The 25,575-nt window shown below is 47.2% G+C and overlaps 1 protein-coding gene across 1 annotated transcript in view; it reads right to left on the bottom strand.

The window, feature by feature from the left end:
- Positions 1 to 25,575, bottom strand: part of CFDP1 (craniofacial development protein 1) — a 71,557-nt gene that overhangs the window by 24,725 nt on the left and 21,257 nt on the right. The window lies entirely within an intron of this gene.

The raw sequence follows: 25,575 nt of genomic DNA, 5'->3' as shown, positions 1-25,575 counted from the left end.
TGATTTACAAAATTACCACTGGGTCTCTAGTGGGCTGGGCATTTGTCAGAGGCAGGTGTTCTGCATTAGCCACATTCCTTATCCTCTCCCTGCATCCAGGTTTAATATCAGCAATGAAACACCAACTGCTCCTGCAGCAGCGACTCCACGGCAGCAGAGCAAGAGCAGATCTCGTCCCTCTTCCCATTTTTAGCCCGCTGCTTCAATTGCTACACAATATTAAGGTTTTGGGATTATGTATATCAACCAAGTGGGGTGGAGGGGACGGGACCGGAAAGCATCCAAGTAATCCGTGCTCTCCCCACGCCCCGGGGAGCGTGCACCAAGCCCCCCACGACAAGGAGCATCCTCCCTTGCACAGGCACTGTCAGGGGACAGGGCCAGAAGTCGGCCGGGCTGAACAAAATGGGGCTTGAAGGGGGAGAGGGCAGGCCTGCCTCTATTTGCAGCTAGCCCCTCCTTTCATCCAGCCCTTTCCGACTCTGAACCGAAACTGCTGTCTTCCAGGCCTGGCTCGGGATTCCCTCCGGAGCCCGTCAGCACAGCTCTTTAAAATGGCAGCGGGAATCCTCGCTAAGCGACACGCCAAACCGTCCTCCTCCACCAAACGCTGAGCACAGCGGCTCTGAAAGCTCCCCGACCCTGCAGGATCTGTGCCTGGAAACGGCGTCCCTGCAAGCAAGTAACAAGCCTATATTCAGCTGGCTCTCGGCTTGGCCTGTTTCATAACGCGAAAGGAAGCTGCAGTCCCTCAGGGCTCGGATTTTTCCAAACGGGGGAAATGCACATAAACACGTGCTATTTGCACGCACAGCAACTGGGACAAAAGATCCGTGGCCAGGGAGGTGTGTAAGCAGTGGTCCAGGCGTGTGATAACACGTCCCCCAATCCTAGAAATCTTGAGCTAAGAGACATATCTCCCAAATGATGTTGTGCTGATTTCAAGTCTCACTTCAAGATTAAAAAACAGCAGTCCTTCGCTGCTTGGAGCATTACCACTGCAGAAATAAAACCCCTGCAGCTCTGCCCCTCATCTCCAAGGTTTGGTGTATAGCCCAAAGCACTGGTTCCTTAATACCAAAAGGTCAAAGTCCTTCGGTAGTTAGGCAGATTATATTTAAGAGCCCTACGTACAGCTGATCAGAGTTATTCCTTAAAGGATTTGAATGGCAAGACAGTGCACCTCAGCAAGCACTCTCATTTAACAGTCAATTAGCAAAGATGTGCTCTTCTGAGCTAAAGATCACTGCAGACAAGAAATGCAACACCATCAGCTTTCCCCTGCTTTTGCTATTTAATCAAGACAGCTGATCCACTCTTTCAGCCCCCAATTAACTGGCAAGACTGGGATGCATGTAAAAGTTATCTAGTGGTTTTATCCCAATCTAGTATAAAAACAGGACAATAATATTGCTGATAATAAGCAAATTTTTAGACTATAGAAAGGGACTGGATACCTTCAGGAGCAAAAAAAAAAAAAAAAAAAAAAAAAAATCAATACAAAGCATTGTCTCTAAACATGAAATTAAAACAGGGCCAATCATGATCCACCAGCAGCAGCTCCCCTTGAGGATTTGGATACCTAAAACCCATATGCACTGTCACACATCTGTGAGAAGGAAACCGCTAACTAAAGGCAGCTTTGCATCATGGTGATGTATTAGCACCACCAAACTGCAGAATAGAGGGCAGGCCACCCACACCCAGGCACATATTTGTAACTAGCAGGGCTACGCTGTGAACCAGAGAACCCACCCAAATTTGATAGGCACATGAACATTAATGTAACCAAGAGCACATGGGCACTCTTCTCTACAGAGCTGCCAACTCCAGTGTTCAAAAGTCATGAGTCAGCCTCCGCATCCCCCCCAGTTGAGGTTAGCTTAAAAGCTAGACATTGCATAAAAATAAGAAAAACAGCATATTGATTTCCCTCCTAGTTTCTAAGCCTTAGGTTAAACTAGCAAAAGTAGCTCCCCTTCCTTTCCAGCCGTGAGAGCTGGGAACTTCCGTGTCTTCACTAGAAAGCTGGGGTCTTTACCTGATCTCTTTCCCCCAGGACCTCCTCCAAATCTTTTAAGACACAGCAGTTTCATTCAAAAGCTAGCATTACCCGCTCCTACAATTAAATAACTCAGGGGTTTTGCAAAAACAAGAGCGCTGACCTAGCTGGTCAGAAGAGAGGTGAGCTTCGTCCACAACCCTCGTCTTACTGAACCAGTGCTCATAAACAACTCCCTTTTCTAAGGGTTTGGCAGAGAGGCTGAGGGCTTAAAACTATCTATGGACTCTGGATGGCCACGGTGACCCTCTAGACCTCTGTATGTTAGAGGAAGCATATGCATTCCCACAAAGGCTGCGGGGAAAAACAAAGTTGCTAGCCCAGTTCTCCAAAAAGCAGCAAAAGCATGGTATAAAAGCTGTCCATAATGGTACAGCAACAAAAACTGAAACCCTGGAGACTTCAGAAAAAACACTTCTCTGATGCAATGTGGTGAACAACTTAGGAGCACAGCAGAGAGGCAACACAGAGAACTGTAGAGATCTGTAGGTCAAATTAGGGTTCCTCCCTTGTGGGTTACCACAAACATTTGCATGCTGAAGCCTACTCTGGGGACCCCGATTTCCTCTCCTGTCTTGAGGATCAGGAGAATACAAAAACGCCCGAAGCTTGATAACCAGTCTGTTGACAACGTGCAAGCACGAACTGAAGCTTGCTTCTTCCTCTGTTATTATTGCCACGCTGACTCCAGATAGAAATAACAAAAGCAAAGTAAGACCATCTGTATATCCTTTTTCAGGACTAAACAGGACCAATTCTGAATTGCAAAAGGCTACAGAGCGAAACTGCAGCTAGAGACAAGCATTTTTCAAAGTACACCCTCACTTGAATGCAACGACTAGAAGAATACATTCTGACAGAAGTAAAACTGACAGCATTTTCCATTTAAATATATGCCTAAAGGAACAGCTTAGAAGCTGGATTCTTACCTCATGAATAAAAAACCCTTTGGTTTTTCTCTCCTCTTAGTAAAATCACACAGGAACATTTCCCAGGTGGGGTGCTTACCTGAGCAGACCCTGCTGGGTTCAGCTCCCTGGAGGACTCAGCAGATGGGAAAGTCTGTACCAGCACAGTTCCAAGTAACCACTTCAGAAGGCAAGTGTTTATTTTACCTGGTTCCTCTGCCTCACGTCCAGAGCAGAATTTCCCTGCTGGCTTCCTGAACTCGCACATTTGGTTGAGCTCAACGCATGCATCTCAGAAGTGCCAAACACTTCTTTCTGGAGGACCTAGCACTACTAAAGTGCAAAACATGAGCAAAGGCTGAATGAATTTCAGCTAGGCTCCTCTTCAGTTAACCAGTGAACCACATGCACCAGTTAGCTGCTGCATCCAGGGTCCCAAGCACAGCCCTGTCTGGGCCTCCCTGCCCAGCTTGCTCTGGGTACGTAAACGCAGAACTACGCGTGCCCAGAGCTTGCCAGACCTTCCTTCACATTTGCTCCTGCAGACAGGAAAACCTGCACTGCTCTGCATCATTCGCCAGGACTGAATTCCAGGCGGTATCAGTTGGTATACCAGGAAAGGGGACCTGAACACGCAGGATTAAACCATTGCAATGAACAACGCGGCACTCTTCCATCCCGGGAGTTGAATTACTTTAGAAGAGGAAAGACACAGCTTCTCTACTCTCCGAGGCTGTGAATGAGGCATGTCCTGTGAGCTGGGGTACACAGAGATGAAGTGAAGTCTCACAGACTCAGAGGCAGGGCCAAAGAGAGCTGATGGGTACTGGCACTTTGCTATATTTTTCTATCAGGATCACCCCCTCTTTCATCCTTGCACATCTTGCCATCAGGCCCTGAGGCTGTTACAACTGGATAGGCTAAAAGAGCAAAGGAATCTAAGCATACTAAAGAAAATCCCTGATCTGGATTCGGTGTGCAGCAGTTACCAGCACTTTCACAGCATGGCAAAGCTTCTTCAGCCAATCTGCAAGCTGCAGATACAGGTAGCGTTTAACCCAAATGAAAAATCAGACAAGTTAACAAAAGGCACTTCTAGCTGTACCATTTCCCCAAGGTCTTCACCTCTCATGGGGTGGCTGTCCCTACGGCCACGTGGAAAGCCCAAAGCAGCAAGCCACAGCCAGCTTCTCAGCAGCACTGTGCCTGAACCACCCAGTGCTTCGACTGGCCCCCTTCGCACAGACACACTCCTTCAGCTTGGGCTGAAGCTCTCCATGGCCTCCTCAACCACATCACGCAAATTCTGCAATACAGAGCACCCTGGGTACAATCCCCTCTCCAGTCTGCTGATCACAAAGCCTGCACTTTCTGCATCCAGTTCTTCAGCTAGTGACCTTGCTGCTGACCAGCAAACAAAACAAGCACCCCAAGACATCAGCCAAATCCACCATGCCGCACACAGCCAGCTCACCATCAAAGCCCCTTGAAGCAACTCCATCACTTGTTTCAGCTGCTGGGGTAAAGATGAACAGCTGGCAGGAGAACGCTAAACATGGTTTCAGGCTACTCTTGAGAAGGCTGTGTGGGAACAGCTCACACCCTTCTCCTGAGCACACACTGGGGCAAACACAACCTTTACGCTATTCCTTTCTGTGATCCTGCAGCTACTGCAAGGAGAGCATCTTTGCTCATGCCACATGTCTGCCTCAAAGGGGACATGAAAGCTTCTGGTTTTGTTTTATACTGGGAACAATGCCCTTTCCCCCGCCACATTTTTAAATATAGGCAGCTGGAAACCCTTCTCCAAACTGTTTTCCCCTGCTTTTTTGATACAGAAGTGTTAACCTGGTCCTCTCCGATGCCACCAAGTAGTATTTTAGAGATTCCAGGGATGTTTATTTTTTTGATTGAAGGGCTGGAGTGCCACAACAATAATGAAGATGTCCTTTTTCCAAAAAGGGTTTGTTAGTCAATGGAGACAGCAAAACCAAAGGACTGCAGGAATCTTTCAATGTCCTTGCACTACAGGCATAAGGCAGGCAGAAAGAAGAGATCATCCTCCCCTTTACTGTTCACATTTAAAGTGTGCAACCCCCCCCCCCCCCCCTTAATTCCCACGTATCCTGCTCTGTCTCCTACACTGCAAGTACGGCTATGCCATGAAAACTCCAGCATGGCAAATCCTTACCCATCAATTTAGGGAACTGGGCAGGGCTGTGGTAAACGCGACAGACCAAGAGGGACATGGTTTTATTCCCTGTAGGATTTCCACACATTCCCCTACCCCCATCCCACACTGCGGAAGCAGCAGGGAAGAGAGCACATTAGATGCTCTATTTTTTCATATCTGCAAATACAAGTTTCTTATTAAAAGATAAAGAAAAAACCCTTTCATCCTCTACGCCCAGACTTAATCTTTAAAAACCTAGTGAAATATAAGTAATAGAGACATGCTTTTAGCAGCTGTTGGCTCAGTCATCCCTTTCATGTACATAGACAGAAGCCGACTAGGACTAAGGGTTACTTAACTTAAAAATGACAAAGCTTGATTGCTGTGCCTAGCAATGAATATTAAAGCAATGACAAGATTGACATTATCTAGCTGCATTGTAGCTTGTTTTTTCTATTTAAAGGCTCCATCCCTCAGCTCTTACTGCAAGGATATGCATCAGGAGAATAAAGCTCAGGCCAGGATTTTCCAGAAGCGCCTAGTAAAGCCTAGCTTTTGGGGTGCCGAACTTAAGACACTTGAAAGGGCTTGACTTTTAGTGCAAAGCAATTTCCTGAGAACAAACACAAGCGGGCCCAAAACGAATTGCTTTTTAAAATCTTGGTCCAAAATTGACGTTAGAAGGGTGTCCGTCACAGTCAGAGCTGAGACTCCTTTTGTGTTGTGCTGTACATGCAATTCAAGGCTTTAAAGAGGCTCTCCTTGATTTTCTATACATAAAGCAGCATTGCTAAGACACCTTCTTTACCTTTTATATCCAGGTCTATTCTTTAAGTAACTGCAAAGCTGCAGCAAGAAACTGGAGATCTTCCACATGCTCCAAGGACTGTTTTAACTGGTTTCTGCTCAGAATGATGACAGATGTTTCCCTGAATGCATAGAATTCATTTTTTTTCCTAAAGAATTTTCTTAAAAGCTGCTAAGTGGCTCTTGCTGCACGAGCAGTGGTTGAATAAGGGCCTAGAACTGAATAAGCAAGTTGCCAAGATGCTTTCTCCATTTAAATACCACAAGGAGAAAGCACCATCGCCTGCACAGACTTGCTCCAATGCCCAAGTTACTCTCACCACAAAACATACACCTTATTTCTAGCTCAGTCACTGCCGACAGTTGCTTCTCTGTGGGCTGGATTAAAGAGTGCTTCTCTCAACTGAAAACAATACTCTCATGTAGCAAACTACAGGCTGAGGTCAAGTCATATCTTACATAGTTCTTTCTAATCTGAAAGCTGCACTTTGACTCTCACATTAATTAGAGGTACAGTGCAGCCATAGACTCTAATGACATTGGGTTATATTTTGGAGCGGAGGTGGGAGCTGTTTCCTAGTAACGGGGCTAAAAGCTTGGGCTGCCCAAGGTCACAGAGCCTATCTCCATCGTGGAGCAAGCTCAGGCGCCGATGCAGCTGTTGCCCCCAACCCCGCTGCGCGCGTACAAAACCTCTCAGGGGAGCTCCCTTGTCCTTTAAACCTGGGCCAGCTGGTTTCCCTGCAGCTGTAGAACAAATCCAAGTGCCTTCACATGGGCCGACAGCCCCACTGATCCCGCAGCGAGGACCCAGGCCGCAGTGCCACCCGCCTCTCCACGGTGGGCATGCTCTCCCTCAGGTCTCTGGGTCTTCGCTCCGGGGTGAGGCATGAGCATCACGGACAGGCTGGCACCACTCTGCTGCCAAATCTCACTGCTATTCTGGACTTGCCTCTTCAGGCCGCCTCACTGTACTGATTTAATCACTAGTACCCTGGAGAGGCAGGAACCCACCTCTTCCTATTTCTTTGAAGGATGGATAAAAAGAGAAGAGACACTTGCTGTCAGTCAAACAAGAAGAAACAGCATTTTTGTTAGAGGATGCTCTCCTTGGGCATCCTGTCAGCATAGGAAAGACTTAGGTGTATGAACTTTGAGGGTAACAAGGTGCTTGCTCAAAGCAGGCAGTCAAACATTCACACAGCAAAATAGCTGGGCCTGGCCACTTGCACGGAGGATATTGTTTCATTGTACACAAAGAAAGGTAAGAAATCCAGTGCTGGGCATAAACAAACAAGCTGACTGTACATAATGGACATTGTTAGGTGCCTGAATAGCCCACTGGCTCAAAGGAAAGTTCAGCTCAACAATCCAGGTCTTGAGCTCTGCCCCTCTGAATACCAAGCAGAAAGCATCCCTGTGCACTCATGCCCCATGCATTCACCGCAGCTGGATTTTTTTTGTATTTCTTACTGTCCATTTCCTCCAGCATTTCCCTAGTTTCCTTCCATTTGTATTATGAGCCTTTGTTCTTTCTCTGCCCTCTTCCTCCTACTATTACAGATGGAGTCCAAACGTGGGGGAAGCAAGTGATAGAGTCACAGCACTTTAGAAAAACAAGTTTCAGAGCTTTCACATACTCAGAAAAAACATGATAAGAAACTAGCTCTAGCACTGTTTGAAAGTAATGGCCTCTGTTGCAAAAGGCAGGCTCCTTTCATAATTCAACTACAACTACAAAGATTTTTATTATTTTAAAGTCAAACAAATCTGTCTATCAAAAATTACCGAGTTAAAATAGGACCCTCTGGTTAGCAAACCTCTGAAATTCATTTCATGCTAATACCTGCTAATCGTTCAGCCTTGTACTTGAGGTTCTCCACCAAGACTCCCAGCATCCATCAGCCACCTTCCATCAACAGATCTCCAACCAGTGTAACAGCCAGTGCAGGAGCGTTATCCCAACGTTAAACAGGGCACAACTAAGACATTCTGCACAATCCTTTTGAGTGTTCCTACAGTCTTTCAGCATAGGAAGAAGGTATTCACACACTGGCAGTCTGGGTTTGGGTCTGATGCTGACAGGTTTCTCCTTTGGACTTGGACAAGTCACATTATTCACCAATGAGATTAATTTTGTACGAGGTACCTGCTGTGAAACACAAGAACAGAAGCCAGGGTCACCGATGTGCAACTCCAGGCATGTGCACCAGCACCAGGGAAGCCTGGCTGGGAAAACTGGGAGAAGGACAAACTGAGGGAGGTATTCACACCGGACACGGAGAGTTAGAAAATGGCACTGAAGGCAGAGTCATGGAAAGTGCTGTAAACACCTACAAAAGGAGTTTTCCAGAACATGTGGCATTGGCCTCATTTTGCTCCAGATTTCATGACCAGAAGTGCTCATCACTGAGGGCAAAGACATCCCCTTTGTGCCATGATCTCAGAGAAGCTCTCGGACCACAGAAGGTGTACCCTGACTGAGCAGCATACAGCATTCCCATTCTCACCAGGACGGACAGACTGACTTCATACTGTGTAAGCTTTCTACTACCTGTCTTCCCAAATACTCAAACACAACCTGTGCTCATTAAAACTAGCATTAAGACTTCTGCAGCACCCCAGACTATCAGAGCTGTCAGCTCTTCTAGTGATAATAATCACCTGTCAAAAATGCAAATCAGACTGAAGAAGAAATAAGGGTTAAAAGTATGAATAAGTACCTCAAACTGTAGCCAAGGCAATCAAGAAACCCGAATTCTGTAAGTACCTTTTAATGCAACATGTTCCTCCTCCAGTGCAGGAGTCCTAGGGTGATTCCACAATAGTCCTGTGCTTGTGGCTTTAAATTTGCTAATAAATAGCCTAAGCATTCATGCACAAGATGGATGTGGGGGAGGGAGAGAAGAGAAAGATTTCAGATTACAACAAAAACAGCATTTGTCACTTGCTCTAGATGGTGTGTGAGGCAGTTTCCAGACTCTTGGACTCGGGAAGAATATTTTCTGTTCCATTCCTGATGTGCTTGGCTGCTTTCTGCCAAAACCTGTTTTAAATCCATTAATGCAACTAGGCCGAGTCTGCATAACTTCTTAATTCCCCTGTGGAAATAGGGCACTTAAGTACATTTCCGGGAATGATGGACACCCACAGTTCCCACCATCGTCGTGTGAAGCACTGCTCTCTGGCCCTTTCCCTCCTCAAAAGCTGCTTTCTCTTGAAGTATCACTCCAAATCATCACAGGTTGCTTTGCGGAGAATACAGGAACTTGACAATTCATTTTTCTTTTTACTTTAGAACCACTGTACTAGAATAGCAAGTCCTGCACTGCTGCCGTGCTTGCATCCATAGTTTCATATACCTCAGTGAGATGATATTCGGGCCCACAGATCAGGTCTTGATACCCATCTCCTCCAAAGCAGTAGCTCCAGGTACTAAGGATGATGGGAGCGATAAGGAGGAAGGTTTTTTCTCCCTGCATTGCTCAAGGCCTGTTGTAAAGGGACCCAACCAGCACCATTTCCATTCTACCTCCCCTCAGTAGATGAAGCACTGACTCCAGCAGCGACTCCTACTACCCCATGCAGCTTGGGAGAGCTGTGGAGACACTCCTAGCTAGGTTAGACAGCTTCACAATGAGGAGCTGAAATGGTCCCCAGCAGAAAGCGGGTGGCTCTTTGTAGATCTCAGTGGAATCTGGCAGATGTCCCATGGGGCAGAGAAAGACCTGTTCTGAAAGGACCACATGTGGGCCTGAACCTGCAAAGGCTTATCCACGTGCCGAGATTCATCTTACAAGCAAGGCCCATTCATTTCGATACAAGAGCTCTCAGGACTTCAGCTTACATGAGTTTTCAAATCCTTTAAGGACAGGAGCTGTTGCTAGTAATGAAACTAGCTGTGCCTGAGACAGAGCCTCTCTCTGGAGATCTGGAAAGGAGATTCCAGACACTTCATATGGAAAAAACCCAGAATTATTCCAGTATGTAAAAAGAAGAAAAAACCCTCCTTCCCAGAGGATTTATGCTAAGGAACTAGTGGAGTGAGTTTGTTTATTTTTTAAGTCAAGTTAAAGGACAGAGTGAAAGCTAATAAAATGGGCACCAGTTCTGTTACAGCAGCAATATTTTTTGGCAGAAGTATTTTAAGGCTAACCTCCTGTTCCATGAACAGCAGCAGCAGCCTAAATGCAAAGGATTGCCGAGTCAGCTTTTGCTTTGGGCTTCACAATGTGCTCTATGTTTTCCAGCAGGCTATAATATACAAGGGAAAGCTGAAGCGGGGGGAGAAGGTGAACACAAGAGCTTTGAAGAAATCCGTGAAGAAATGTACAAAATTCAAGCCTCTGTTTAGTTAAAAAGCTGAAGAAAATATTATGATGCAATAGGTCTGAGCGAGCTATGACTGTAAAGACCACCAGCACTAGCAGAGACACTCTACCGGGACACAAACTATTTTTTCATGCAATCTCTAAGCAACTAATGATGGTATTGTCCTATTAGTTTCCACAATACACGGGCATGCAATATCTCCTGTTCTGAAAGCTGCTCTGCAAATCACCTTTTGTCCAAAGGTCCCATCTAACCCATGACCCTGTCTCTAGCCTTGGCCAAGCACGAAGAAGGAAAAAAATTAAAACAGTGCAAGTGTAAGGTGATCCTTTCTTGGTGTATTTTAGGCCATTTGGAGAAGACTAAAATCTTTAACTAAGACTAAAGTTCCTTCGCAATGTAAACTACATCTACTTCTTCCCTGACATTGGCTCCAGCACTCAGAGCTTTACAGAGCTGGTTTAGCATGCTACGCTGGCCATCGACGTTCACCTCTTTGTCAGGCTAGCTTCAGCGAAACGCGCTGGAAAACCTCAGCAGAAGATCCAGCAAGTACCGCGTCGGTGTGGGGAGAATAGCAGGAACACAGCAGCCAGCAGGGAGATCTTCTGGCTTACGCTGCAGTAAAAGCACAGCCTGAAAGAAGTACGTCATGCATGGGACTACTCAGCTAACAGTATCTTTTGCGAGTAGCCAGGAAAAGCCTTTATGTTTAAATAAAGAATTTGGCAGAGAGGAAAAGAAAAAAAAAAATCCACTTTTCCTCATTTAATCCCCGCCTCCCTCTACATTAAGTAAATCTGCAGTTGAATTAACAGGCCGGATTGTGCCCCCCCGCCTGAGCTTCTCAATATGGTTTACTTTCTTACATGAAGATAGCTATCAAAAGGCTCTGTAAGCTTGTTTTTCCTTTCCGACTAAACATGCTAAGAGGCTCAAACTCAACAGGGCAGCGTACGCGGCTGGTGTGCACACCACTGACCCACAGCAGCAGGCCCCCATGCAGCTACTTGGTATGTTGGATACTGAGACCCTTCTGCCACGGGACAAAAATTGGGTCCTCTCCCGCACAGCTTTACCTTGCCTGGACAAATCCCAGCCGTACTCTGGCATCCTCTGCCACACTGTTTAACAACTACCCCCGCATTTTGAACCTACCTCTTAGTAAAAGCTATAGCATAAACTAGGACAGCCTGCAAAAAATTAATCACCAATTACTAGTTACGTGTTTTAGACTGTGCTTATTACAGCCAGTGAACGTAACTTGCACTGAGATGCAGAAAATACGCTACAGCCAGCTCTCCATTTTCTCAGGAACAGGGGAAAGGGGGGCTGCAATACCCAGCCAGCACTCTGCTTACTCCTGCACAGCCTGCGTGCCTCGACAGGCATTACCCAGCAAATCCTGCTCACGGAGCTTATTAGACCAGGCACAGCAAGGCACAAAGCCAGTGTGGATTTGGAAGCAACACAGCTTAGTCTGCACAAAGCTGCGCCTCTGCGAGCAAGCCCTCCGCGAACTGGCGGGTCCTCTCTCTCTGTGTAGCCTGTTCAAGAGTCCGACAACCCCTCTTACATCTATCCACAAGCCACTTGATGTGTTCCTTGCTAAAAAAGGGGCAACTGCACATACAAGAAACCCCAAGGGTTCCGACTGCACATTAACTTTGACTACGGCCCAAAATCCTGAAAGGATTAGAGAGATGAGAATGTAACACTCTGAAAGAGTTATTTTAAAAAAGGGTCTTGGTCCTTATCATGCCTTCCGGATGACTGTTCAACCTGATTAGCTGATGAAGAACCACGTGGCAGAACTATCCAGTCCTCTCAGAACAGAGGCACTAGAGATTATGACGACCTACCACATCCATCCAACTCGCCATGCCTTGGACGTTTGCAAGGAACAGGGTCTTCAACTTTTCCTCTACAGCAATCAATCGGTAGGCGCCTGGATTTCTGGACAGCTGCTTTCTTTTCAGTTACATCACAAATCAAAGCAAATAGAAAAAGCTCTTTGCCAGGGGCCTCTTCCTAAGTCTTAATCTGTATCTTCCCTCCGTTTCAGCCCTACTGCCTTCCCTTTTGCTTTGGAGAGTGCAAAATCATTCTTCCTCTTAAGACCTGTCTACTACATGTACCATACACAGTGGATACTGCTTTGCACAGCCTGTGGACCCAAGAGGATCCTGTCCATTATTTTTGCATCTGAAGCATGTTATCACTTTGCAAAGCCATTTCTTTATTTTGCACCACACTGCAATCCCCACGGCATTCAGCACAATCACTGAGCTAATGCTTCAAGGCCCCCAGATTATCACAGCCACAACCCTGTTATACCGGCATCAGTATTTAAATCAACAGGCCCCCTTTCTTTCCACACAATCTGTATTTCTGGATTTATCACAAATGCTACAAAAACACATTCATGCAATCTAGGCTCAAGGTGCGTATATAAAAACGGGATTCACACATACAAAGGCCAGACGGCTGACACCCACCCTGACATTTATCTTCACGCATGAGGAGAAAATTGAGGCATCGCTCGCAGCTACACTGCTCTGGAGTTTGCCCTTGGTTAAGTCAGTAAGCGTCATCACTCAGCCACTGTGCATCCTCAAATACAACACACTGATCTAGAAAGCATTAAAGAGGACGAGGGGCAGCAACAGGGTATTCTGAATTAAACAGATATAAATACTTCCATGTTCTAGTGACAGCTAAATAAAACCCACAGGAGCAGAGCTTAAGCAATTTGCTACGCTCGGGGATGCTCTGGTGTATTTGCAAATCTTTCAAACAATTTGTTCTGGTTCTTGCTTGTCCCTTTCTGATAGAAGTGAATCCAGTTTCATATCAAGAACTAATGGCAAACTGAAGACAAACTGCAATGAAAAAAGAAGCATCTATAATTAATAGCAAGAGCTTGTTGCAGTGGTTAACCATCCTCAAAGAAAGGAAAGGATTTTTCCTTCCTTGAGGTCTTTAACTCGATATTAGCTGGAGAATCTCCACCAAAAAGACAAAGAAAGGTCACTGGTTTGGCACAGCAGTGACTGGGAAGTGTGCACTGTGCAGGAGTTTAGACCAGATGAACACACACGAACATTTCTGGCCTTCAGATCTAAGAGTCAGGCACAGATTTCCGTTGAAAGCACTTGACAAAGGAGCTATTTTGCAAGCCTGCCACATTGGGCATGCCCAATTGAGCCAGATTTTTTTTTTTTTTTTTAAACTCTTCCCCCATATGACCAAGCTCTTCACATAAAAGCAGCAGCAGTGTTTAACCTAGCAGCCATGAAAGCTGCACTGAAGGCAAGTACTGTAAGAGCGACAGTCCAGAAGTTTGGGATCAGCCTCAGATCTGGGAAATCTGATCTGACAGACCTCCTATATAACCTCAGGCAAACCAGTCTTCTGGTGCCTCGACTTCCCCATCTACATCACAGCACAGTAGTGCTGGTGCACCCTTTTCCACAGAAGTAAGGTAAAGACACTCACTACGCATCAGTGATGAGGACTAGGCAAATTGCATCTATTGGCGAGTAGGCAAACAGAACAGGTCCAAGCATTTCCACCTATCCCAGTAACCCTATGGGTACCTTCGGCACATACCAAGAACCAAATCACAGTATTTCAGCTCAGGTTGCCTGGAGGATGATGCTGGGGACCCTCCCTGCAGAGCACAGTTTCTGACAAAGAAAGGGCATTGAGGTTTGCTTTTTTTTTTTTTTTTTTTTTTCCTCCTGCATTTTTTTAATTGCACCTCAAAAAAAAAAAAAAAAAAAAAAAAAAAAAAAAAAAAAGCAGCAGTGAGAGGCCAGGGTGGGCCTGTAAAGGCACTGTGTTCCCGATGCAGCTGTATATACCGTTTAAAGCTGCTTCAGGCTGGAGGAGTTTGAGACGGTTTAGTCAGCCAGTGTGGACAGACCTGGACTGCATTCAAAGCACTCCTCTCAGACCAGGCAGGGGGCTGACTTCAAATAAGTTTTTAGTATGACTTAAGACTCTGCACATTTGCTGGCTAGAAAGTATGTGAGCCAATGCAGGTCCCCATCCCAGCATAAGCAAGGTTTGAGATTTAGCCCGCTGACCCCCCAGCTACTGAGCTCTTGGGGTTTCCAAGGGCACTAGGGCTCAAACCCTTTTTCTCCAGCCGTCTATCCTACAGACCAGGTACTGCCTTTTGTGAAGGCTTTTTTTCCCCTGTGTACCACACCTATATGTGAATTACGGAGCCAATCCACTAACAGAAAATGCCTAGACACCCTCAGAGCCTTCCACGTCAATCCGAGAAGCAGACTGCTGGAAAGCCAGCCCGGCTGGCCTTGCCAGTGCTCCAGTTAACGGGTCTGCCCTGTAGTACAGTTACACTCGGTGCAGCCCGAGGATACGTTAACTGGCAATCAACGTTATAACGCAACGTGAGACTCTAGCTGCTACACAGGAGGTGTGGAAGGGGGAGGAAAAGCACAGCAAGTGGGATGAGACACAACCGCGGGGCCTGGTTCAGGAATCCTAGCCCAAGCATTTCTTGGGAGTTTCTAGGACTGTTCCAAGCTCTCCTGGTTTGTTAGTTTGACACACAAAATTAAGACTCTGCACTTGCAATGGCTGATATCCAACCACAGCGTTTCACGCATCAAACAAAGCAGAAGCATTGGCACAAAGATGAGTGCCTGAAGCGTGCCAATTCCTGCCTGGGTTTTAAGCCCCAGGACGCTGCACTCCAGGTTTTTCACAACCTGAGGCAGAGTCCATGTGGATTTATATTCCCAGTCCTGTCAATACGATCTCACTGCCTCCCAAAGGGAGAGCGCGGCCAGAAGTCTCATGGCCAAAGACGACACTCACTCATTCGTTTACAGATGCCTACGGTGCCAAGGCTCCACGACATTTCTGGCTGGGAGCACACACTGGTCCAGGAGACCTGTCAAATCACTGCTCTAGACACCAGCCAAATAGATTAATAGCACCGTCCAGCTTCCAAGACCTCCTCTCCAGACTAGGGCTGCTCTGAAAGACCTGCCCCTCCTCCCGAGCCAGGACACCAAGCTCCACTTCAGCAGTGACTTCAGCGGCTAAAGACAGCACAGCATGAAAACCCACCTTCCCACCACAACAGCATCACTGAGTTCATGGATCAGAAAGTTGTCAAAAGTGACTGAAGGACCCCCAGCAGCCTGGGACACAACTACAAGAACAAGCGCAGTACCACGCATACAGGAAAGTGCTAACAGCAGTGCTATCCGCTTCCCATCCAGCTTGCCTCTTGCTAAAGGAAGGAGACAGGAGGCAGTTTTCCCCCCCCTCCTCTTTCTTTTCCTCTTTTGCTCCAGGAGACGTTTGTCTGCAACAAAGGAAGGTTAAACAGGGTCACTTCTGTAGCATCCCTCAGCAGCTATCACCATGGGCCTCTTACTAATACTTACCAACACACCTTTACGCCTGAAGGCTTCGAAGGACAGTTAGTAGGAAAAAACCCTACAGATCTGTCAGAGCACAGATATTCCACCTCTATAAAAGATTAAAACTCCTGCTCTACAACCAGAGCGCTGACCGGGGAAAGCTGCCACGCATCCTGACTGGGCTGTGGGACTAGCAGAGCTGACCATGTACAACTTCTCCTTCAAAGGTTTCTCAAGGGTCCTTGTTAAATGCAACAGCCGTGAAACCATAAAGTAAGGAAGGAGAGAGCTGTCTTGTACAGTCTTCAGAGACAGCCCAAAACACATGACCTGTTTTGTACTAATCTGTTTGCAGAGGCCATGTAATTCTCCAGAAGTGGTTTTGTTTCCAAAACAAATGCTACACACTCTTCTTTGACTTGGGAAAATAGCAAAAAAAGAAAAAAAAAAATCCCCCACAATGCAAACAGCCAAACACTGCTGGCGAGGCCCTCAGCTGCACGCGTGTGAGCGGGAAAGGAAACGGGGAGCCATTCCAGCTTTCCAAAGGGTTATTGCAAACAGCAGGGAGGGAGAAGGGATTTTACACATTAGGAAAAAATACCGTGAGGGTGCTGTCCTTAAAGCAAACGCTGCGCAACAGAGGGCCCTAGACCGCATTGTCTTCCTAGCACTGCTGCGATGCAGGACGCACTACACAGCAACACAGAGGCTCTGACAGTAGGGTCTATATTGCAGTCACCTCGCATGGCCACAGCGGAGACCAGCGTGCCAGGTGCTGTACAGACCACCACTGCGAGCCTCTGCCTCTGGGAACTCACGCGTTTCTGCGGGCAAGGCAAAGCGATGGCAGGCTGGCAGCATCCTCATCGTTTTACTTCACAAACATGATGAGGCCAAGGGCAAGATCCGCACTGGAGTAAGTGCTTGAACCTTCCTCAGGTTTAAGTGAAGGACAGGATTAAGAGCCTAAACACCTTTATGGGCTCTGGCCTAAGCAGCTTGCCGTGCATCATTCAGTGCCTACAGCAAAGGCAAGAACTTGCCTACACACCAGTCTCCGGAGAGTCAGAGACACCACACACACCAGCTGTGCCATCAGACTGCCTGCAGTGAGAAATCTGCAGATCACAGAGGAGGAGACAGGCATGCTGCATACCAGCCCTCACGCAAGGAAACGGCAAGATCGTGCCAGAAAACAACCCTTTCAGTGCTCTCCCAAGAAAAGTTTAACAGTCTCATCTTCCACGCGCTTACGCCCCTGCTCTTTTGCAGCACTTCCCTGCGCAAGCCATACTGGCAGGAATGCAGCTGCACCAGAGCCGGGAAGGTTAGCTCGCCTCTCCCGGTGGCGAAGGGGGGTAGGGGGAGACTAAGCCTTCAGCTGAATTCCCACCGGCTTTGCATTATGAAAGCCATGAGCCGAAATCAGACAGCCTTCACGGGCTCGCTTTAACCCCTTCCTTGCAGCCCGACAAACAGCTCAGCCAACCTCCTAATGGCATACGCAAGCAGATGACGTGCGGCGTACCCGTACCCAACCACACGACATCCCAGGCAAGCACCTAAAGAACAGCCATTTGCTTTCATTCAGTGACTACTTCCCAAGCACAAGGAAGGTGCAGGCTTCCTCTGCACTTGCACTCCCCAGTACTTCTACCCAGCTTGCTGCTCTTGAGCCTTCCTGCAGCTTACAGAGAGGGGAGGGAGGGAAAGAAAAAAGAAAAGAAAAGCTACAGTCCAACATTGCACATGCTCAGGACTTGTTACTTCAAGAAACATCATCACCGCTCTCATTCCAGCCACTCTGGGCAATGAACAGACGCCTGTATTGTCTGCGGGCTGCCTGGAGGCTTGTAGGAACAGTGCTGAAGTCTCCGCGCAGCTCCTGAAAGGCTATCGGAGCTACCACGCCAGGTCAGACCACAGGCTCATTCATTCTACCTTTGCAAATCAATAGTAGATGCCACGAGAACACCGAGAAGAGAAAGTGCACAAAACGCTTCTCTCCCTGGCATTTTCAGCAAACAGAGCAGTCCCATCAGGAGCATCAAATAAATCACTTTCCTCCACCTCCCGCCCCGGTGGGTACAGCAGCGTTACACATGCGCACGAGTACTAGCGCGCCGGGAGAGAGGAGCCTGCACAGCGGCTGCCAGCACAATGCCAATTATCGCCCGCAGCAGAGGGGCTGCCGACACCGTAACTGCCCCAAGGACTGCGCTTGCTCTGCAAAGCAGGCCGCCAACAGCTCCAAAGGCAGCCCTGCTCTCGGGAACAAAGCAGACTGGGCTGTAACCCAACACATTAGAAAGGCTTTGAAACTCCTTGCTGAGCTGGAGAGGGAAATAAAGTGCTCTATGGCTTGGCAGACCAGATTAAAGCACTCTGGAGAGCTTGAGACAGTCTGGGGCTTGTTGAAGGTGCCCTTTCAGCTCAGCCTGACTAGCGTTCACTAGAGGCTCTAGGTTTCGGACAGGACCAAGTAAGGGGAGGCAAAGAAGCGGGGCTTCAGGTGAGTGGCAACACCAAAATTTTATTTCACCTCCACACCAGGCTAGCAAGAGTCAAAGTGAAATCCCGCCATGCTAAGCATCCTCACAGCCAGAAACCAGCAGAGGAAATCCCCATGGCTGGGGCAGACGCACAACTCGCGCAGTCACGCTAGGGCTTTCTCTGGAAGCAAACAAAAGAACAGTTGCAGAGATTGCTGCCAAATGAAGAGGTTATAGCTCTGGATAGAGACCACACTCCCTTCAAAAGCTCAGATTCACATCAAGATCTCCTTCAAGACAGGAGGGGAGAAAGCCAGCATTTTAGTCAGTAACTTTCCCATTTAACCCCAGGTGGTTGACTTGATACCTGAACAGAGCAAGCCAGCCTAGGCATGTCTATTTTCTAAATGTAGCCCTGCACAAGGCTAACAACCGAGTATGCAGCTCAAAGTTGTGGCTAACAGATGTGCTGGAAAGTATTGAGTGTGCTGATTTTCCATGAACGAGGCCACCAGTATATTATTTTCCATGAACGAGGCCACCAGTAGGCAAAAAGCTCGGGGCAACAGCATTGCCTGAAAGCTGGGAGCATCATTCTGCTAGGACTTTCACTCCAGCCTTGCTTAGCTGGTTCATATTTTATGATGAACAATTCGGCTGAACTTATTCCTTGATGTGAAGAAAAAAAAAAAAAGGAAAAAAACCCCTGAGGAACACAAGTGTGGGAAAACAAGACAATGTAACACAAGCATCTGGTATGAGGGAGACACTGGAGGGATATGGTGCAGCTCAGCTAATATGCAAGGAGGCACTATAAAAAGCAAAACACACAGGGGTAGAAACAATCTTTTCTGTAGACACACTCACAAGCCATGGCACAGGTGGAAACAGGAGCTCTTAGCACCCACCTCCAGTCCCAGGCTAACCATTAAACAAGGCTTCCTCTTACCTCTTATTCCCATTAGATCAAGCCTACCATGGGAAGATGCAGGGGTTTCCCTTTGCAACCTTGCAAAGGGTCTGGAATAAAAATACAGCTGGCTTCATTCCCCATTAGCAGTTAATTTCCTCAATCATTTTCACAGAGGGGGGAAAAAGAAATGCTCACGATCCAAGAGATGAAAACAAATCAAAATAAGCCTCATAAAACCTGTACTGCCCTAAGGGAAAACTGCCCCATAACTTTCATTGGGGAATTATCAAAGGCCCCAGTCTGGTGGGGGTTGTTTGTATTTTAGAAGACAAATGCTTTAGAGAGTATAAGTCCTCAAATAGCTGAGATTCCATTCTGCTGAACCCCGGACAAGACTAGAAAAAGAAACAGCTGATCCCAGTTAGTCCGGCCTGGGGATTCTGCTTAGCCACATCAAGACAGAGGACTGAAGCAAGGCACAGAGCCATCCAGGCACTGCTAAGCCAAGCGCTTCTCCCCAGTAAGATGCCATTGCCCCAAGCAAAGTTAACCACATACTTGCTAGCATGGCTGCAGGACAGTCCAGAAGAGAGGTGAAAGTCTCATTCAGCTCTGTTGTAAAAGAGAGGCTGGGTTAGAAGGCACTGACTCATTTTGCCCGAGAACAAGAAAGAAAGGATCAGTCCTGAGAGTCTGTTTTTAAAAGGGGGATGTTTAGTCACATTTTGCTTTGAGTCTGCAAGAGCTATAAAACTCACACTCAGAGCTCCCTTTCTCATTAGGAAAGCTTAACGTAAGCTCAAGAGCAAGAACTGTAGGGAGAAGGGGGCAAAGACCAAAGCAGCAGTAGTTCTCCTGCACACAGTTAACCCCGGAGACGTGCAGGTAGCAGTCACCTTCTCGCACTGGAGCTGATGGTAGCACAGCCACAGCTTGGAGCCTCATTTACTCTGCTTCTCAGCCAGCGTCGTCGCTGCTGCAAGGCACACTGCTCCGGCACCCGAGCCAGCCAGGGCATCTCCGTCCTCCGCTGCTGCAGACAGCTACCCGTCTGCTGGCTCTGCAAGGGGCTTCATCTTGTGCGATGCTCAGAAGCCTCAACCCATGCTGACTTCGAGAGGGGAGGCAGATGTTCAGAGGAAAAGGTTGTTTGGCATGCTTTATGTACAAGTGTGCAGCAATCAGTGCCTTATTTACTACGGCTGATGAAAACCCTTCTCTTCAACACTGAACCAGCCATCATTTTCTCCAAATGACAAAATCCCCCTTTCCCCCCGCATGCAAGCCCCTTTCTACACCAAACCCCATGGGGTAATTAATCTCAGTCCACCAAGCAAATAAAAACAAGCCACTCCAAAAAAGCACCTAGCCTCATTACCACATTGATTCAAAGAGTGGATAGGCATAAGCCAGTAGACAGACACCAACAAAGAATAATTAAAACAAAAATAAAAACAACAAAGGATCTAAGACCTGAAGAGGAATTACTCACTTGGAGCAGTCATCACCACATTTAAAATATTTCATCTTTCACAACCAAAGTGTATGAATAGGAAATACACAAAACTAGCTCTAGGGCACATGAATATTGCCCCTGGCTGGCTCATCTTGTCATGCACAGGCAAATATGTCATGTGCTACTCACATCCAGACATTTGGCTACGGCATAAGGGGGCTGGGATTTCTCATCCCCGCCTGGGAGCATAGCACTCTCTGGAGCACAGTAAGGGAAGTGCAGAAGAAAGCTGACAACTCTTGAAATTACAAGCAAGAGCCGAGCTATTCAACCGCTTAAATGACTATTACAAACCCACCTACAGCTATGCAAGAGTTCTTGATTACTTGCATCTTTACTCACCCCATGCAGGGGAAACAGGCAGGAGTTTTAACTAGATAATTGTGCTTGCAGCTGATTCTGAGCTGAAACTGGAACATGAATTCCTGTTTTTTGAAGAAAAAAAGGCCAGAGGGGCTGCTGTGTAATGAAACTGCTCCCTGGAGGCATGCGAGTGCTGCAGCATTTGCTCGTGATGTGCTGAGGTTTACAGTAATAGCACGGCCTGTGCCTCTCTTACCAGTGTCCCCTTCTGAGAGGGGCACCATCCCTCCCTCATGCCAGGGAGATTGGCAGGGCCAAGACCCAAGAAGAACCATATGTTTCAGCAGCTCTGGGCTCGGGTACTAAAATGCTGCAGTAAGAGCCAAAGAAACTGGGTTTAGTCGTAATAGCAAAGGGATCCAATTAACTCCAGCCAGGTCATGCAGAAAGTCAGAACATCCTCTGAAAGAAAAGCTTTTGAGCAAAACCAAGCAGCTCCTAGGAGTAACCAGGTTTGAAGGGAAGGTTAGCTTAAAGATTACATTAACAAGTCAAGATGCTTCAAATAACTAGTTCAAGATCTCAGAGGACAGAGTAAGGAACCAGCCCATCCAAATCCTCACATGAAGACGGCCATTGTTCCTCCTCCTGAAACATTTAAGGTGGGAGAGAAGCCACACACAGATGTCCTCCTGCTGGAATCCATCTAATCCAACGTTAGCATGCAACAGAACAAACTCCTTCTGAAAGCAAAGGCCTGACTCTTTTCATGTCATTTAACAGTCAGTCTACGTGAACTGGTGTGTTGTAGACTAGGAGAGGAAAGCATTCATGATGAACAGGCTAGAGTTTATCTCACTTTCTTTGCACGTGGCAGGTATTTGTCTCGGGGTTGGAGCTTTCTTGAAGTGCCTCTTCCTGCCAGGTCTTGCACTGAGGTTCAGATCCTTGTGGACCAAACTCACCCTGGGGTCAGCAAGCACCACACCTCCTGAGCTCGGTGGGAGTGGTGCCTGCTTGCTTCAAAGGCAAGTCTTACCTTCTGTTTATACCAGCCTGCGAGGCATGAAAAGGCCTGGGAGGTCACACATCCACCACTGTAATTCCAGGCAGGATCAAACAAAAAAAGCAACAGCTGGGCTGGGTGAACAAGTCCATGTTTAATTACAAATGGTTTCAGTAATAAGCAAACACAAGAACAAAGCTAATGGAAAACCTCCCTTTTTCTTCCTGGCTCCTGTTCAGGCCATGTACAAACAGAGCTGCCTAGGGGAGAATCTCAAATAAAATGTCAACTACATTTTCTTTCATCTTATGCATTTTCAAGATGGTTACAGAATGACTGTTCCTTATGCAGTGCCAGTGTGCTTGGACAGACAGCAAGGACAGATGGACAGATCACACCTGCTGATGCAGAAGGGTGCAGGCCTTCAGAGAGATCTTTCCCAGCCTTTAGCTCAACCTCCTCGGTGCCTTTGAGCACAAGCACACATTTATTTTGCAGTTACCTGTTTAAAGGCTTTCATTTGCTTTCTTTTGACATCCTCCAATATGAAATGGCCTTTCAAAATAGGATTGCTAGCGCAGAGGAGGAGGAGGAGGAAAGTGATCTAGCTCATGGGAGATTTCCAGGGTGCTCCTGCCTAGCCCATGGAGGAGGCGAGAAAAAGCCATCAGAGCACCCGAGATGCCCACAGAGCTGACCGACTCCTCCGTTGGGTCACACGCTTACAGCCAGGGCTACTCCTGACGCCTCCAAAAGGCCCAGGTATGGTGGCAGGCACAGGAAACAGGTCCTAAAGCACATACTTGTCCAGACCGGCAAAAAAAGCCTACTGGGGGAATGGTTTGTGTTGTTTTTTAAGTTTTCCACCAATATTTGCAGCAGAAGATCAGAAGTGATCAATGGATCCCCTGATCACATCTAGCCGATACCGCCAAGAACACTGGCGTCAGACTGATGCCACCACACAGCTCTACAGAAACACAGCTGGAACAAAGTACCAACTCAAACCCCTCTAGCAACTTGATACCAAATGCTCACAGACCACTGTCTAGCTGCTCCAATCACAGCTCCAAAACCTGGGTGTCACAGGGGGACACGATGGAAGAAACAGGCTGGGAAACATCACATCCCTGGGAACCAAAGACTTCTGACCTTTCTAGCAAAGCCTGCTGAGAGAATAGCAGTGGGTTGCATTGTACTTCTGGCTTTAATTACAGCCAAGTGTTTGGCTTATTCTCCTCCAACCGCCCCCCATGTCCCTCACAAGCACAAATTTAGCTTTTTATAGCACATCCGGTATGGACGCTAAACACATTCAGGAAATGCACTTTCAGCCCCAAACATCCCTTCTCCTAGACCAGTTAGCTACACGGGTTTATAACATGAAGATGAGGAACCGGATGTTTGGTTTTGTGACCGCTGCTTTCCTGGATTACTTCTATCTGTTTAGGGAAAGGAAATTAAATAAACACAGGGTAGGCTGGCTGCATCCAGAAATAAAGCAAGCTGCTTGCAAGGTGAAGAAGGAAAAGCCAGATGGAGAAGCCACTCTTGGCTACTTGAACCCCCTGTACTCAGCTAGACTGCACTTCACTGAGCAAAGCTTTTCACAACTGACACCACATAGGATCCCAAATCACGTATTTTTTGGTGCCTTCTAGCGATACCAATCCAGACTGGGCACCTCTCGTAAGGCACAAAGGAAAAAAGCACTGTCCCCGCCACACTTGTATTTTAAGTAACCAAAGGGCACCAGGCACCATCTTTCCCCAGATGCTGCTCTAGCACATCAGTGAGGCTGCTGGATCTTTGCTCCAGAGGAGCCCAGTCAAGGCTCAGACAGTGGCTTGGCTCTATGTCTAGAACTATATCTTTGCGATTTCAACATAAGGGATTTGCCTTCAGCTTTAAAGAATTAGGCAAGCCTTTAGTAATTTCCTCACCTGAAAACACACTGGCAAACTTCCCAGATGGAAGCACCCTTCTAACACAAAGGCAAGTGTGTTCACTGACGGTCTCAAAAGCCAGTCCTGGATACTATGCTAAAGTAGAAAATTCCCTGGAGCGCTTACAGAGCAGAGGACCCACTGGCCAGGTTGCCACAGAAGTTTCCTGCTAAACTCTCAAGAGAGTGGTTTGTTCCACGCACTGAGCAAAACACTAACGCTATGCCTCTGCCGCAGCGTCATGGCACAACAGAGCCTGGATATTCTGCAGCAGGTGAGCGAAAGGGAAGGCACCCAGGCCTGCACTGCATCAGGTCTGCTGCTCTGAACAGAGGCAAGATACACGAGCCATGGGTACCCTTCTCCTCCCACAGCCAGGCCATCTCATCATATTCTGGGCAAGCAACTGTCAGTACAGCCTCACGCATCAGCGGGCTGAATGAAGACATAACTGAGCTGCTCCCACCACGGTCACACTGGAAGAGAGAAATTTTAAAGGAGTTCTCCAACTGGTTATTTCCTGTATTTATTTTTATTCCATGTTTCCATATCTGATGTGGATTCCTCCCTTGAAAATATCAACACAATAATGGGGGGACAGTATTCAGCTTTTCTTTCTGGCCTGTCATCACTGCAGAAATAACTCAAACTGGGCTCCAGTTATTTCTCCCGAGTGAGCTGAGTTCCGGCACAAGCAGGAATTCATCTTAGCAGTGACTAAGCTGCTGCAGGCCCACTGGCCATGCACCTCCTCCTCTAGAGCAGTAAGAGGCAGAAGGAAATAGGGATTTCAGCAGTGCAGGAAAGCGAGCAGCCCATGAGGCTTTCCTGGTGAGCTACAGGGAACCTGCCTAGGCTCTCAGAGCAGCAGGGAGTTGCTGGAGGAACTGAGAGGCAGATCTGAAGAAGCAGGAACACCAGCACTCTGCATGACAAGGAGCTGTGCTGGCCTCTTTGGTCAACCAAGTTGAAGCAAGAATGCCAGTCACTCAAGGCAAGTTTGTTTCAGCACAAAATGCTGGACCAACATTTACGTTATAACTCCAATTATCTCCGCAGGGACAAAACTGTTGTGTGGCATCAGCAATAGCAACAAGACTATGCTCATCTATGCATTCATCCATCTCAGGGAATAGCAGCTGTTAAGAAGAGTCACACATCACATTGCAAGCTAGACAACGTGTAGCTGGAAACATGAACAACAATCCAGCTGCAGCAACTGAATAACAGCCTATCTCGGGGAAAGGCAGCCTTAACTCACACTGGAGAATTGCTCTTTGGCAGATGGGAAAGACAATGCATTTATTTGACGGATCTTGTTTCTGTGTGACCAAATTATACCCAGCTTATGACTTTCAAATATAAATGCAAATGACTGACTTAAATAAAACTCATTGTTGGAACACAGAAGCATCTTATCTATTCCTGAGAGGGGGGTAATCTTCCAAGTTCATCAAGAACTGCCTGGAGAGGCATGTCAGATGTGCAGAGGACCTGAACTCTTCATGTCTTTGACAAGCACTGTGATAATCTCTGAATTAGGTGCTAGAGCTTACACAAAAAGTGACAAATCCACACTGAAATGACATTACAGGACATTGAAGAGGCAAAAGCATCTCTCATGCAAGCGGTCCCCCCAAATCTGCCAGAAGTCACACCCCAGCAGGTCACTATGTTTTATGGTCCAGGGAAGCACCTTTCACAGGATC

This window comes from Dromaius novaehollandiae, chromosome 13 (assembly GCF_036370855.1).
Source record: "Dromaius novaehollandiae isolate bDroNov1 chromosome 13, bDroNov1.hap1, whole genome shotgun sequence".
Classification (NCBI taxonomy): Eukaryota; Metazoa; Chordata; class Aves; order Casuariiformes; family Dromaiidae; genus Dromaius; species Dromaius novaehollandiae.
This window is presented reverse-complemented; position numbering and strand designations above follow the sequence as displayed.